General features: G+C 40.3%; 1 long non-coding RNA gene across 1 annotated transcript; it reads left to right on the top strand.

Annotated features, from left to right (window-relative positions):
* The first annotated feature begins 700 nt into the window (after nucleotides 1-700).
* On the top strand, nucleotides 701-1778 carry LOC121217856 (uncharacterized). The gene is made up of 2 exons (XR_005914068.1): nucleotides 701-1260; nucleotides 1413-1778. It is a non-coding gene; the product is annotated as an uncharacterized lncRNA (long non-coding RNA).
* Nucleotides 1779-15959: the final 14181 nt, after the last annotated feature.

The following is a 15959-nucleotide window of genomic DNA, read 5'->3' as shown; positions in this document are numbered from 1 at the left end:
GCGATCCGTGCGGTCTTAGGCGATTCGTTCGTCCAAACTCGCCTAAGTCAGTCTTAACTCAAGTGATGATTCCTTAAGAACTCCTCCAAGGCACCAAATTAAAGAGTGGAAGCAATTTATGCTAAAAGAAGAACAACAAAGAACAACAGAAAGAACGCTCGCAAAGTGTTTGAGTAAATGCTCTTTATTCTCTTATTCACAAAGAATAATGAAATAATGAATGGAGTGAGTACAACTGAGGGGGGCTCTCTATTTATAGTTGAGCTCCCCCAAAACCGACAGTCAAGATACATTTACATCGATAGACGAGATTAGCCATATCCCTTTATTTTAGGGATTTACAAGATATGCCATATCTAATCTAATCTAATCTAATCTTTACAAGATATGATTCCCTCTATCTTCTAAGATTAGTTACCATATCAGCCTAAGTTGCCATGTCTCCATTATCAGGCCAACCAGGCTTCAATCTGACAGGCTTCTCTAATAGCTCTTTGAATCGGGCCAGTTCTCGTGGGCCAAATGATCCCCATCTGAGCAATAGACCTCCATTGGATTCATTTGGTGCGATGGTCACGGGCTTTGAACTGCGGCCCATGACACTTGAACCTATTTAATGACACCGCAAACTTGCCCAATCAGAAAAAGATCTGTTCCCGTCTTTTCAAATCATCTTTCATTTCTTCAATGGGACGTTTCCGGATTTCAATGAAGGCTTTTTCACCAAACCTTTTGATTTCCACTTTCCAGCCTTTTTGTTCTGTAACCTTCATTTCATCTTCACTGTAGTTCTCTCTTCTTTCTTTTTCCTTCAAATTCTTAGCATACTTTGAGACTCTTCCAATCAGGTAAATCTCTTCCTTCTTCTTTAATGTCTCCGTTGCTAATGTATGTGCCAGGCTTTCACTTCTCTTGGAGTGTACTCAAAATAATATTTTATAGATTTATCCAGTAACTGATGAATATCTTGGATGCATGCTCCGACCATTGATTTATCATGACTTTTTAGTTTGTACTTCTTTATGATTGATAATGCATCCCCTTCAATAATAATATTTGGCCATTGCATGTTCATACCGATTTGAGTTGTTGTCTAGAAAGCTATTGCTTCGGCGAAAAAAGCTGATACGACTTGATGATGAATCTCTATAAATGATAAAAGAGAGTTTCCTTCACTATCCCTGGCCACAATTCCCACAGCCGATTGACGTAGATTCCCATCATAGGCTGCGTCAAAGTTAACCTTCACAAACTGACCAGGTGGGTGTTTCCACTCTCTGCCTCCTGTTTTAATCTTTGATACTTTTTCTTCCATCCCATTTAGTTAAAAAATATATCTCTTGATAAAATATGCAATCTCTTTCCCAAATCTATTGGTCTTCTCATGCACTCTCTTATTCCTTTCTCCTCAGATTGCCCAAAGAGCACAGCAAAATATCCTGCATCGAGTGGGGGTATTCTGTTCAAAAACCCAGGTGAGCCACTGTACAAATTCCATATGAGGTACTTGTAATAACTCCGAGAATGATAACTCTTTCCACACTGTTATTGCCACAGAACACTCGCGAAATAGATGATTTGTAGTTTCTGCTGCTCTGCCACACCTAGAACATATTGTATTATTTAATAGCCTTCTGTATTGCAAGTTAATCTGTGTTGGTAGATAATTCCATGATATTTTCCAGACTGTGATTTTTAACTTAGAAGGTAGATTAAGGAGCCATATATTTCTGTAAAATTTTCTAGATCCGTTTGTAAAGCATAAGCTCTAGGATCAATGCCCTGTAATAGTTTATAGGCACTTCGCACCATAAATTCTCCCGAAGACTCTCCCCTCCAGGCTAGAAAATCATCGTGAGGCTCTTTAACTAACGGGATGCAGAGAATTTTCTCAGATATCTCCGCTGGGAAGGTAGATTCAATCAGTTCTTTTTCCATTTCCTATTGCTGTCGTCAATTAATTCTGCAACTTTATAGTCGCGCAAATTAGTAAAATGAGACGATAATCTGGAATAATCTGGTATCTAACTATCATTAATAACCGAGATTTCAGTACCTTTCCCCACTTTCCAGCATATTCCATCTGATAGAATACCTTTAGTTTCCCATATGCTCTTCCATGTGAAAGAACTATTATTCCCAAGACGCGAATTCAAAAAATTCGTTTTTGAAAAATATTTAGCTTTAAATACTTCGGCAACTAATGAATTTGGATTGTTTAGGATTCTCCAACCTTGTTTAGCTAATAAGGAGACATTAAAACTAACCATGTTCCTAAAGCCCATTCCTCCTTCTTCTTTGGCTCGACACATATACTGCCATTTACACCAGTGAATTCCTCTTTTCCCCTACTCCTTTTGCCACCAGAAATTAGCAAAGATCTTTTCCAGTTTGTCACATAGGGAATTAGGAAGAAGAGAACAGGACATAGCGTATGTTGACACCATTTTTTGGATGAAAACGGGGTCGACTTGGATTTAAAAAAAATGAAAACGGGAGTCGCCACCAATCTTTTTTAACGAGGTGTGATCGGGTCACCTCAAAAAGTGGTTGTTTTTAATAAATGATTTAATTTTATTAAAACAACGATTTTGGTCTACGAAATTTAGAAAAATGAGTTCGGGAGCCGGTTACGCACGAGGAAGGATTAGCACCCTCGATACGCCCAAAATTGGTACCTAATTGATTAATTAATGTCTTAGTGTCGAAAATTAAAAACTCAAAAGAATTTAAAATACGATCCCTCCTTATATTGTGTTATTTTAAAATTTACTCGAATAAATGAAAAATGCCTTCTTATCTCGAAGTAACAAGATGCCACATCCAGTAAGTTAGGATACAACACATCGTATTTTCGAGAGTAAGCTTGCCTTTATTTTTGTTTAAACCTCATTTATTTTAATTTTAAAAGGATATTCGATTGCTTAGAATCAACGAGAAAAATTGAAGCTCAGTAAGTTAGGGCACGATTTTCTCGAATTTTCTAAATACGAAATATTGCCTTATCTTTCGGAAAATCCTCAGATCGAGAAAACCACGTGTAATATCCAATGCGTTAGGACATAACATATTGAAATCCCGATAATGAGTTTTTATTTATGTTTTTTATTAAAGAGCATTCTCGAGTATTTAGATTCAACAGAAAATTAGAACCCAGCACGTTAGGGCCCAATTCTCTCGAAGATCCCAAGTACCGAGTATTGCTTTTATTTCCAAAATTTTCCCCTTTTTACGAATTTGGGTAAAAATTGATATGACGGAATAACAATTACGATAATGCGAGTAAAAATAATACGAGCGAAAATAACAAAAATGGATATATGAAAAATCAATTGTATACAATAACAAGTAACTAAACAAAATAAAAAACCTAAAACATTTTTTTTAAAAATAATAATGGACACATAAAAAAAATAAACATAAAGCAAAACAATAATAATAATGAAGAAATGAATAAAATTATAAAAAATTTTAAGAACGTATGTATGAAAAAGAATTTAAAAAAAACTATATAGGTATATATATATAATGAAAATATGTATGTCGATACATATATATATATGTGTATATATTACATAAAGACAACAAAAGATATAAATGTGTATATTATAAAAATAAAATAACGTAAGTATGTACATACATTTATAAGTATGTGAATTAAAATATGTAAATATATAAGTATATATATATGCATGTAGAAAACATAGAACATAAAAGATATATTTAAAATGAATAAAGAATATGTACATATATATATAAATTATAAGATATAATAAGAAATGTATATGAGTATGTATATATATAAATTATAGAAAAATATGTACGTGTATGTGTATTTAACATGTATGTATATATAATGACTTAAATCAAGTAATACAAATAATAAAAAAATATTAGGTAAATAAAATATACATATATATATATAACTTAAAATAAATAATAAAGGAACTCCCCTTTCCCTTTTTCTTTTTAAAAATAAATAAATAAATTAAATGAACTAAAGGATGAAATTGAAATCAAACCAAAATTTGGGGTCCAAACTGTAAATAAATAAAAGAGGGTAGTTCGAGACCGAATTGGGGTGCGCTCAAAGAGTGAGGGACCTATAGGGAAATATTTCACAGCCCTAAACGCGGTGAGGGACTGCGCATGGTCTATAGACCAGATTGAAACGGAATCAAAATTTGCAACCCCAAATCAAAAAAATGAAAGGTCAGATTGCGCTTCAAGCGCAAGATGGAGGGACCAAGTGCGCAAATTACCCATTAGGGCAATGCGCGGGTCTCCCTTCCTCAAACGGCGCCGTTTCAATTAAGATAAAGCTTAAAAAATTTACTTCTTTATGCAGTTTCATTTTGCTGCGAATATCACAAAAAACAAAAAATAAAAGGGAGAATCCTTTTCTGCTAGGGTTCTAGGGCTAGAAGCCCCGCCGCCGTCACGCCTCCCTACTGCCCGGTGGCCGGAGCCGTGCGAGGGCGTCTCCCACCAGCGCTTTGGAGTGCGTTCAGAGACCAAGGCTCTGAAACGGTGAAACGAGGGGAAAACGGGAAGTCTTCGCCCCTTCCTAAACTCGCGTCCGACGACAGCGAAGGGTCGACGACGACGACGGCTTCGGGGGCCGATTCAGGTGAGTTTTCCTTTCCCTTTTTTATCCTCTTTATTAATAGTTTTTCTTTAAAAAAGATAAATAAAATAAATAGATGAATCAAAGAAAAAAGAAGAAAACAACAACCTTTTGTTTTGTAATTTTCTCTGATATGCGTTTTTTACCAAGAAAAAAATCCCCTATTTGCCAAAGTACCGTCCCCCCTTTTCAAAGTTTCTCCCCCCGTTTTATAATCGATTACAATAACAAATAAAAAAATGCCCTATTCCTCTGTTGTGGCTGCCTTCTTGTTGTTTGTGTTTGCAGGGTATGGCCGGTGTTGGTGGTGGGGTGTCAGACGCATGGAGGAGAGGGGCATGCGTGGGGCGTGCGACGGTGGTAGTGCGCAAGGTGGCCAATGGTTGGCCTAGAGGTTCGGTAGCACACTGGGGGGCTGAGTTGCGGCTGAGGGTTGACGGCTGAAAAAATTTGGAATAGTTGGGCTAGGGTTTTGGCATTGGTTTGGGTTTAGGGTTAATTTTGGGTAGTTTGGGTTTAGGCTAGTTGGGTTTTGGGTTTAGCCCAAAATTGGCCTGTACAGCTGCCCCTCTTTGCTCATTGTCGTGTAACGGGAATGGAGCAAAGACATAATGAAAGGCCAATTTTGCCTGGTCTTGCTGGGTCTTGACTTCATTGGTGTTCCTCTGGTTCAGATAATCTTCTTCCAATCCACTGCATCTTGTAGCTTTAGATTCAATCTACTACATTTTCTGACATATGCCTTGTAACTTCGATCTACTCCAATGTAACTTCATAAAGATAATATCTAAGCTTCAATCTGCTCTGTTACGACTCTATGGGGATGAGATTTGTGTTTTTAGTCTGCTCCACTACTGCTTAGGGAGATAAGACTTGTGCTCTTCACTCTATTCCACTGTTGAATGCAGGGAGATAGAGTTATTGGCTTCAATGTACTCCACTGTAGTCAGGGAGGTAAAATCTGCCATCTTCGATCTTCTTCGCTGCCAAATACAGGAAGGCAAGATCTGTAATCTTCGATCTACTTCACGCCAAATACATGAAGATAAGATCTGCTTTCTTCGATCTACTTCGCCACCAGTATGGGAAGACAAGATCTGCATCGTCAATCCACTTCCTACCAATATAGGAAGACCGGATCTGCTACCTTTGATCTACTTCACGCCAATACATGAAGACAAGATCTGCTTTTTCGATCCACTTCCTACCAATATAGGAAGATAGGATCTGATATCTTCGATCTACTTCACGCCAATACATGAAGACAAGATCTGCTTTTTTCGATCTACTTCGCCACCAATATGGGAAGACAAGATCTGCATCTTCGATCCACTTCCTACCAATATAGGAAGATAGGATCTGATATCTTCGATCTACTTCACGCCAATACATGAAGACAAGATCTGCTTTCTTCGATCTGCTTCGCCACCAATATGGGAAGACAAGATCTGCTTTCTTTGACCTACTTCGCCACCAATATGGGAAGACAAGATCTGCATCTTCGATCCACTTCCTACCAATATAGGAAGATAGGATCTGATATCTTCGATCTACTTCACGCCAATACATGAAGACAAGATCTGCTTTCTTCGATCTGCTTCGCCACCAATATGGGAAGACAAGATCTGCTTTCTTTGACCTACTTCGCCACCAATATGGAAGACAAGATCTGCATCTTCGATCCACTTCCTACTAATATAGGAAGATAGGATCTGATATCTTCGATCTACTTCACGCCAATACATTAAGACAAGATCTGCTTTCTTCGATCTGCTTCGCCACCAATATGGGAAGACAAGATCTGCTTTCTTTGACCTACTTCGCCACCAATATGGGAATACAAGATCTGCATCTTCGATCCACTTCCTACCAATATAGGAAGATAGGATCTGATATCTTCGATCTACTTCACGCCAATACATGAAGACAAGATCTACTTTCTTCTTCAATCTATCCCACTGTAACTTCAGGGGTATAGGATTTGTTTCTTTGATCTGTTCTCTGGGGAACATGACCTGCAAAATCCATTTCATGGACCTATTTATGCCTAGTGTTTAGGATGACATGATCAGAATGAATCAAATGCTCCTAACTAGATGTGTATGTATTATATTTGTAGAATGTCATGAGAATGATCCATTTTTAATGCTTAGGTTGTCATTCCTCATTGTTCATCAAGGTTCTATCACTGATGTCTTCTTGTTCAGCCAGTTTGACAGAAAACCCAAAGAAATAGACGCTATTTAGACTATCATTTCTCAAATGTTTCCAACCCTTAGTTTGGTTAGTTCTAAACAATAGTCCTGTTTCAGGTCCTCGTATTATTTAGAAACTTTCAGAGTAATATGCAGAACTCCTTCTGCATGTGTATTGTCAATCCATTAATCGTTATTTCAAGGAAAATGCTTGAAAGATTATCAAAACGGACAAAATAAAATTTTGCTGAGAGCAAAGCTCGAAATGAATAAATCAATCAAGATAGCAAACTTTGCTGAGATATGATGAAAAAGATTATCACAATGAATAAGATGGAATTTTATTGAGAGCAGAGCTCTAAATGAACAAATAGCAAATTTTGCTAAGATGTAAATAAGATAAAAAAAAACAGGTGCCCCAGATATCGCAGCGTGAGCTTCTCCGCACAAACTCTGTGTTTAGAAATCCTAAAAGACTTTGTTGATGCCCCAAGATGTAGCATCTCTCCTTCTTGTTAATTCGGAGAAGACAAAACTACTCTATGCCTCAACTTTGATCGAAAATTCGAATTGCCCATTCCTGGGTTTTCAATTCAAAGCCCCTTTGGTCTCAAGGTGCCCTTTGCGGGTTTTCGCCTTGACCTCTCCCCTTTTTTTTTTTTTTTTTTAGGCAAAGTACCTCTTCACTGAATCCGAATTCACAGGATTGGGCAAGCTTTTCCATCCATCCCAGTTAAAATTAATGCCCCTCCTGAAAAGGCCTTTTTTACTACATAAGGTCCCTCCCAGTTTGGCATCCACTTTCCTCTGAAGTCCTTTTGTATGGGAAGGATCTTCTTCAGTACCAAGTCCCCTTCATGGAAGTTTCTAGGACGAACTTTCTTATTGTAAGCTCGCATCATTCGTTTCTGGTACATTTGACCATGACGGATAGCTCTTAACCTCCTTTCCTCAATCAAGTTCAGCTGATCATATCGGGCTTGGACCCATTCTGCTTCGTCTAACTTTAGTTCTGAAAAAACTCGGAGAGAGGGAATTTCAACCTCAATTGGTAGCACTGCCTCCATTCCATAAACCAAAGAGAATGGTGTTGCCCCGGTAGAAGTCCTGACGGATGTTCGATAAGCATAGAGGGCGAATGGCAACTTCTCGTGCCAATCTCTATAGGTCTCAGTCATTTTCCCCACAATCCTTTTGATATTTTTATTGGCTGCCTCCACCGCACCATTCATCTTCGGACGATATGGCGATGAGTTGTGGTGCTTGATCTTGAATTGATTACAAACCTCTGCTATCGTGCTATTATTCAAATTTAATGCGTTGTCTGATATGATCCTTTCAGGCATTCCATACCGACATATGATTTCCTTCTTTAAAAACTTGCTGACAGCTGTCTTTGTGACGTTGGCGTAAGAAGTAGCCTCTACCCACTTAGTAAAGTAGTCAATCACTACAAAAATGAAACGATGTCCGTTTGAAGCCTTTGGCGATATCGGCCCAATGACGTCCATGCCCCACATGGAGAAAGGCCATGGGGAAGTCATGACGTGAAGAGGTGATGGAGGCACATGAATTTTGTCTCCGTAAATCTGGCATTTATGGCACTTCTTAGCATACTTGATGCAGTCTCCTTCCATGGTAGACCAATAATATCCAAATCTCATGATCTGTCTGGCCATTGTGAAACCGTTAGCGTGTGTTCCACAAATACCATCATGGACTTCTTCCAAGATCTGCTTGGCCTCCACAGCGTCTACACATCTTAACAGCACCTGATCTTTTCCTATTTTGTACAGGATTTCTCCATCTAAGACGTAACCACTGGCCAGCCTCCTCAACATTCTCTTGTCATTCTCAGTTGCTTGGTTCGGGTATTCACAATTTTTCACGTATCGCAATATGTCCTGATACCAAGGGTTGTCGTCCTTTTCTTCTTCCTCGTCAATATTACAACAGTGGGCTGGAGCATCATAAATGCTCATTTGGATAGGCTTCACATCCTCTGGTCTATTTACTTTGATCATGGAAGCCAATGTAGCTAAAGCGTCGGCCATCTGATTCTCGTCTCGTGGGAGATAACAAAAAGTGATGTCGTCAAACTCCTCAATCAATTTAGGACTATCCTTCGGTAACTAATCAACTTAGGGTCTCTTGTTTCCCATTCGCCTTTGAGTTGATAAATTACCAATGCCGAATCCCCATATACCTCGAGTACCTTGATTTTGCGTTCCATAGCCGCGCGGATTCCCATGATACATGCTTCATATTCCGCCATGTTATTTGTGCAATCAAAATCTAGTTTACTGGTGAAAGGATAATGATCACCGTTTGGAGATACCAAGACTGCCCCAATCCCGTTGCCCATGGCATTTGAGGCTCCGTCAAAATTTAATTTCCAAGTATTGCCTTCTTGTGTGCTCGCTTCAGTAGTTGCCACATACATCAGATCCTCATTTGGGAAGTCAAAGTTCAAAGGCTCATAATCGTCCAGGGCTCTACTTGCTAGAAAATCTGCTATCGCGCTCCCTTTTACAGCCTTTTGATTCACATAGGTTATGTCAAATTCAGATAGTAGAATTTGCCATCGGGCCATCCTTCCGTTTAGAGCAGTTGACTCCATCATGTATTTCAGAGGATCTAACTTTGAGATTAACCAAGTCGTATGGTACAACATGTATTGTCTCAATCTCCGAGTAGTCCAAACCAATGCGCAACATAATTTTTCAATTGGCGAATATCTCGTTTCGCATTCAGTGAACTTCTTACTGAGATAATAGATCGCTCTTTCTTTTCGTCCTGACTCATCATGTTGGCCGAGCACGCACCCCATGGAATTCTCAAATACTGCCAAGTATAGTATCAGTGGTTTGTCAGGGCAAGGTGGCACCAGTACTGGGGCGTTGGACAAGTAATGTTTAACTCTTTCGAAAGTTTCCTGGCACTCCTCATCCCATACACCTGGATTGTGTTTCCTAAGAAGGCGGAATATGGGGTCACATTTCTCAGTTAATTGTGAAATGAATCGAGCGATGTAATTCAGTCTTCCTAGGAAACCCCGAACTTTTTTTGAGTACTTGGCGGAGGTAATTCTTGTATGGCCTTAACTTTGTCTGGGTCAATTTCAATTCCCTTTTCGCTAACTAAGAATCCTAGCAGTTTTCCTGATCTAGCCCCGAAAGTACACTTGGCTGGGTTAAGTTTTAGCTGGAACTTCCTTAACCTCAGAAACAGTTTTCTCAGAACTTGCACGTGTTCCTTTTCTGTTCTGGATTTTGCGATCATGTCATCAACATAAACTTCTATCTCTTTATGCATCATATCATGGAATAATGCTACCATGGCTCTCTGATATGTTGCTCCCGCATTTTTCAATCCAAAAGGCATCACTTTATAACAAAACGTCCCCACATCGTTATGAATGTGGTCTTTTCCTTGTCTTCAGAAAGCATCTTAATTTGGTTGTACCCGGAGAAACCATCCATGAAAGAGAACAGTGAGTATCCGGCCGTGTTGTCTACCAAGGTATCGATATGAGGCAGTGGGAAATTATCTTTTGGGCTGGCTTTGTTCAAGTCTCTGTAGTCCACACACATTCACACCTTCCCATCTTTCTTAGGAACAGGGACTATATTGGCTACCCATTCTGAGTACTTGACCACCTGTAAGAAACCAGCATCGAACTGCTTCTTGACTTCTTCCTTTATTTTTAGCAAGACATCAGGCCTCATCCTTCGAAGCTTTTGTTGGACTGGTTTGCATTCTTCCTTTATAGGCAATCGGTGTACCACGATATCAGTACTTAAACCTGGCATATCTTGGTAGGACCATGCGAAGACATCTTTAAACTCTTGAAGCAACTCAACAAGGTCTCGCCTTGTTTCCTTGGCAATGCAAGCGCCAACTTTTACCTCTCTGCCATCCTCTAAGATCACGACTCTACTGATTCCTTATAGGGTAGAATTTGTTTTTCTTCTTCTTCCATCATTCTTAACAAATCCGGAGATAAAACGCTGTCTTGGTCACCTTCAAAATCTTGAGGATTACCTATACTCATGTCTTGCTCAAATAGAGACTCTGAATTAGTAATAGAGTCGCTCATCTCGTTGATATCTGAAGACCTGTTATTGGAACAAATGGAGGCCCAAATAAAAGAATCTAAGAATACTTGTATGCATACTATGATTATAAAGGGAATGGAAAGAATGAAAGAATATCTGCTCAAGATGAAACTGAATGATAAGTTTTCACTGAAATTAGATTTTGGACATGTGCCTTTTACAAAAGATTCTTATCACCCCCAGGCTTAGGGCAACAAGTGTTCTGAATATTACTCTAAATTAGTTCTAAATGTTACAGGATCTCTTCTGCAGTCCAGTTATTCAAAACACTTCCAGGTTCGTAAGGACGAATGCCCGATAAATTCCTTTCCACCCTTTCTTCCGCGGATATGGCATTGATGTCCAACCTCTCAATCCTTCCTTCTGTAACCTCATCCTTCTCTTCAGGGTGGACAATTCCCCTTGAAACAAAAGTCTTAGATATATGGGGAAAGGTTATCGGTCCCCACTTGACTTCTATCCCGCCCAAATGTGCTCTTCTCTTTTCTTGCTTTTTCTCCATCTCTTTCCTCCTTTCCCTCGCATTAGGCTTATATCCCAAACCATAACGGTCCTGTTTGTTAACTAGGATCGGTACTCCAACCCTTCCCTGGAGGTATTTTCCCAATCCTCTTCCAGGCAATGCTCCCTTTCCCATCGTTAGCTGTAAGCTCATTGACGTAGCTTTGGATATCTTAGACTCTGGGATTTTGCTCATCTCGATGACAAATGTGGCATTTACGAATTCCAATGATCGGAATGAACATTCTATCGCTTCACTATCAGCCTCTATGTATGGCATATCATCGGTGACTGATGCAATGATGTCTTCTTCTGCACCTATAGTCACCAATCGACCCTCCATCACCAATTTAACTTTTGGTGAAGTGACGATGGTACAGCTCCTGCAGAATGGATCCAAGGCCTCCCCAATAGGCAATTGTAAGATGGTTTAATATCCATTACCAAAAAGTCCACCTCGTATGTATTTGGACCAATCAATAGAGGTATCTCGATTCTTCCCATCACTTTTCTCTCAGTGCCATCAAATGCTCTCACTATATTTTGACATGATTTCATGTAAGAACTATCCACAGGTAACCTGTTTAATGTGGACAGGGGTAAAACATTCAGGGCCGATCCATTGTCCACGAGTACCGCCGGTAGTATACACCCCTTGCAACGGGCAGTGATGTGCAAGGCCTTGGTAGATCCCATACCACCTGGCGGGATCTCATCATCGTTGAAGAAGATGAAATTATCGGCATTTATATTGTTAACCAGGCGATCCAATTTGTTCACTGAGATATCTTTAGCGACATAGGTCTCATTTAGCACTTTTACCAACGCATTACGATGTATCTCTGAACTTAGAAGTAACTCGAGCACTGAGATGCGAGCGGGTTGCTTATGCAATTGTTCCACCACGCTATACTCGCTATGCTTCAAGAATTTTAGGAATTCTCTAGCCTCATTTTCAGTCACCGGTGTGTTAATTTGCGGTTCAATTCCGGTCGTCTTCGTTTTATTTTGTTCAACCGCCAAGGCTTTTCCTTTTATAAGTTCCCTTTTTGTATTTCCCAGGTCGTAACGTTTTCCACTACGCGTATAGAAACCTGCGTCATTAGCCTCTTCTGAAGCATTTATCGGGTTCTCCTCTCCCGTGATCATCACATTGCAGTCGTAATTCCAGGGAACCTTTTTGCTATCCTTGTAAGGAAAGGCTACAGGTTTTTGGATTATGACCCTTGGCGCCAGTTGTATTCCAGATCCTGTACTCGTTGGCCTTGAAATAATCACCACTGGGTGATTTGGGGCCTTTCCCGTAGGCCCTCCTCCGAGGCATAAACTTCTCCATTTTCAAGTCCTTTGATCTCTTCATAAAATTCTAGCTCTTTGTTGTCCATCAAATTTTGCACCATGGCCTTGAATTCAGTGCAGTTTCGAATGTCATGGTCTTCTTCAGCATGAAACTCGCAGTACGTCTCGTTCCTTCGGGCCTTTCTTTTGAATCTTGTTTGATGAGACCTCCTTCTATCATTTGTCTCCAGACCCAACTCAATGGGGTTTTTATCTCTGCAATATCGGTTTTGATTTCTTTTCCTCACCTTCGATTATTGCGTTTACCCCTTTATCAGCATGGTTGGGTAACGGATTAGCTGCTACGTTGGGTCCTAATGGGTCGTCAAACTTCACAATCCCCATCTTAATGAACCTTTCCACCGCCTTTTTAAACCCAGTACAGTTCTCAATTGAGTGTCCTGGTATCCCTGCATGGTATTCACATTGGGCATTCGTGTCATACCATTTGGGATATGGAGGTTGCATGGGCTCGAGATAAAATGGAGATACTATGTGTGCATCAAATAACTTCTGATACAGTTCCCCGTATGTTATTGGAATGGGCGTGAACTGAAGTCTCTCTGTGTTAGTCCTTGTGTTGGGCCTTGTGTTGGGTTCCTGCCTCGAGGGGGCTTGGTGACTAGTGGTTATCATTTTTGGAGGGCCAACAGTAATCGGTTTTGAATGGCTCTTGCTATATGTGCTTACGTTGTTTACTTCGCCCTCTTTTTTCCTTGGGGCTGGTCTTTTGAAGTTTTCCCCCGTGTCAATCTTACCGCTCCTTACCGCATTCTCAATCATTTCACCGGACATTACCATATCCGAGAAGCTCTTGGTAGCACTCCCCAACATGTGGTTGATGAACGGGGCTTTCAAAGTGTTGATAAACAACATGGTGACCTCTTTTTCCAAAAGGGGCGGCTGGACTTGTGTTGCCACTTCTCTCCATCGTTGGGCGTACTGCCTGAAATTCTCGCTAGGCTTTTTCTCCATGTTTGTAACGTAATTCGATCGGGTGTTATATCCGTTACATGACTGTATTGCTTCATAAAAGCTTGCGCCAAGTCTCTCCATGAACTAACTTTAAACGACTCAGTTGGTTGTACCATTTGGCTGCAGATCCGATCAAACTGTCCTGGAAGCAGTGGATTAACAGCTGATCATTGTTGACGTATCCTGTCATTCTTCGACAGAACATAGTTATATGAGCTTCAGGACAACTAGTCCCATTATATTTTTCGAATTCCGGCATTTTGAACTTAGGTGGGAGTACTAAATCAGGGACCAAACTCAGATCCTTGGCGTCAACCCCGCGATGATAGCCGATGTTCTCCATGACTCTAAATTTTTCCTCTAACCATCTACATCGGTCCTCCAGCTGTTTTGGCAGGTTCATTCTTGTTTTTTCTGTTTCTACCACTCATCGAGGTCCGGGACCACAGGATTAGTGGATTATCCCGGATTAGAACCGAGCCCATTTGAAATGCACTGGTACCGAGGCACAGCCAGATATTGAGGTCTAATGGTAACCGGTACCTCTGTGGTACACCTCTGGTTGTGCTTGAATGTTAGTTGGGGTGAAACCTGGAGGATAAATAGGGTCATCGTGATCTTCCCCCGCATCGACTACGGGATCTTTTCCTTTGTTGTTTCCTCCAGCCAATAACTGCTTTAATTGGTTCATCACAGTGTTCTGGGATTCTAACATGTCTTGCTGGATTTTTTCCAGTCGTTCATGCATCTGATCTTGCATCTCTCGTTGCAACTGTTCCAATCTTTCCATCCTTTGATCCATTGCTTTTGTTTGGCGACGAGTACCGTAGTGATATTTGATTAGATTTTTGTTGGTTTCCAGGGTAACTGTCATAATTTAATTTTATTAGGGTCATTTTATGAAACTTACTGCATATGATGTAATGCAAATGTATGAGATGAATGCAAAAGAGACATTGATTCGAATTCAATTTCATTAGAAAACTCAACTAGAAAGCAAATTTCTTTACATAAAATAAATTACATATACGGCTCGCCTTTATACCCAAGGCCTTAACCTTCCTAAGAAGCCAAGCTAAATCTCGACCTCGGCTTGATTCTGACTCATATTTTAAACTCAATACATCGGCCTGAACTGCTAATGTTTGCAGATGATCAGCCACTTCCCGCACTTGGGTCACAGCTTCGCCCATAACGTAATCTCTATCTCTAATCTGCCTTTGAGAATGATGGAATTGCTCTTGCCATTGATCATTATCCTCTCAAGAAGCTCCATTCGTAGCTCAGAATTGTGTAATGCGTCCTCAAGCTCCTCTACTTTCCTTCAGTTCTTCGATCTTATTTAAGCTTGCTCTTAATTCGATCATGGAGTTGCGACTACGGTACGAGTGAAGTGACTTTTCTAGCTCTCACCTTGCCTTAATCCTGCCTTCTCATTTCGGCACTCTAACAAACTCTTTCCAAAGCGTTTTCGACTCGACATTTGAAATTCTTTTCCACTGATCGGCCTATCTTTTCCTCATTGATCTCTTGTGCATGCTCTGACGTTTGCCCAGACCGACAGTTCTCATCGACAATGCAGCTTCTTGTAATCTGTTTTTAGACTATCCAAATCCTCTTCATTGTTCTTTCCTTCTTAATTTCGCTTCTACTTTGGAATCGATGTCTAATCATGCATCTTCTTTCTCTTCTTTTCCCTCAATTTTTTCAAATTCTTGATGTCCAATCTGCTTTGACTTCTATAATCTACATTGCTCGGATATCCTGATTTGTCTAGATGCTTCTCCTCCTATATGACTGCAACCGATAGCTCCCAAATCCGAGTAAAGGGACCCAGTCGAAATCACCACATCGATACAGGACTCGTCGGTACATCCAAGGAGCTTCCATTCCACGTCATCCTCCTGAATTTGGAGAATCTCATCCACTTCTCTCCGTGATGTCGTCTCGTCTTGGTGTACAACTTGTTCCTTAACGGGGAATAACCTTCTGAGAAGACTCCGATAAGAGACATTTTCACCTTCCAAAGTGACTATGGAACACACAATAGTAGCTGTGGCGATCCGATGAACCTCCCCCGCTCTCGACATGCGCTTAGGTTGAAGGTTTTGCTAAGATTGCGGGATGGGGGGCTGCGACTCCGCTTTACTAAGCCCGATCGAAGCTTTCCAAGGAACGCATTTACTGTCTCTTTCTGTTGGATCC

This window comes from Gossypium hirsutum, chromosome D05 (assembly GCF_007990345.1).
Source record: "Gossypium hirsutum isolate 1008001.06 chromosome D05, Gossypium_hirsutum_v2.1, whole genome shotgun sequence".
Lineage (NCBI taxonomy): Eukaryota > Viridiplantae > Streptophyta > Magnoliopsida > Malvales > Malvaceae > Gossypium > Gossypium hirsutum.
This window is presented reverse-complemented; position numbering and strand designations above follow the sequence as displayed.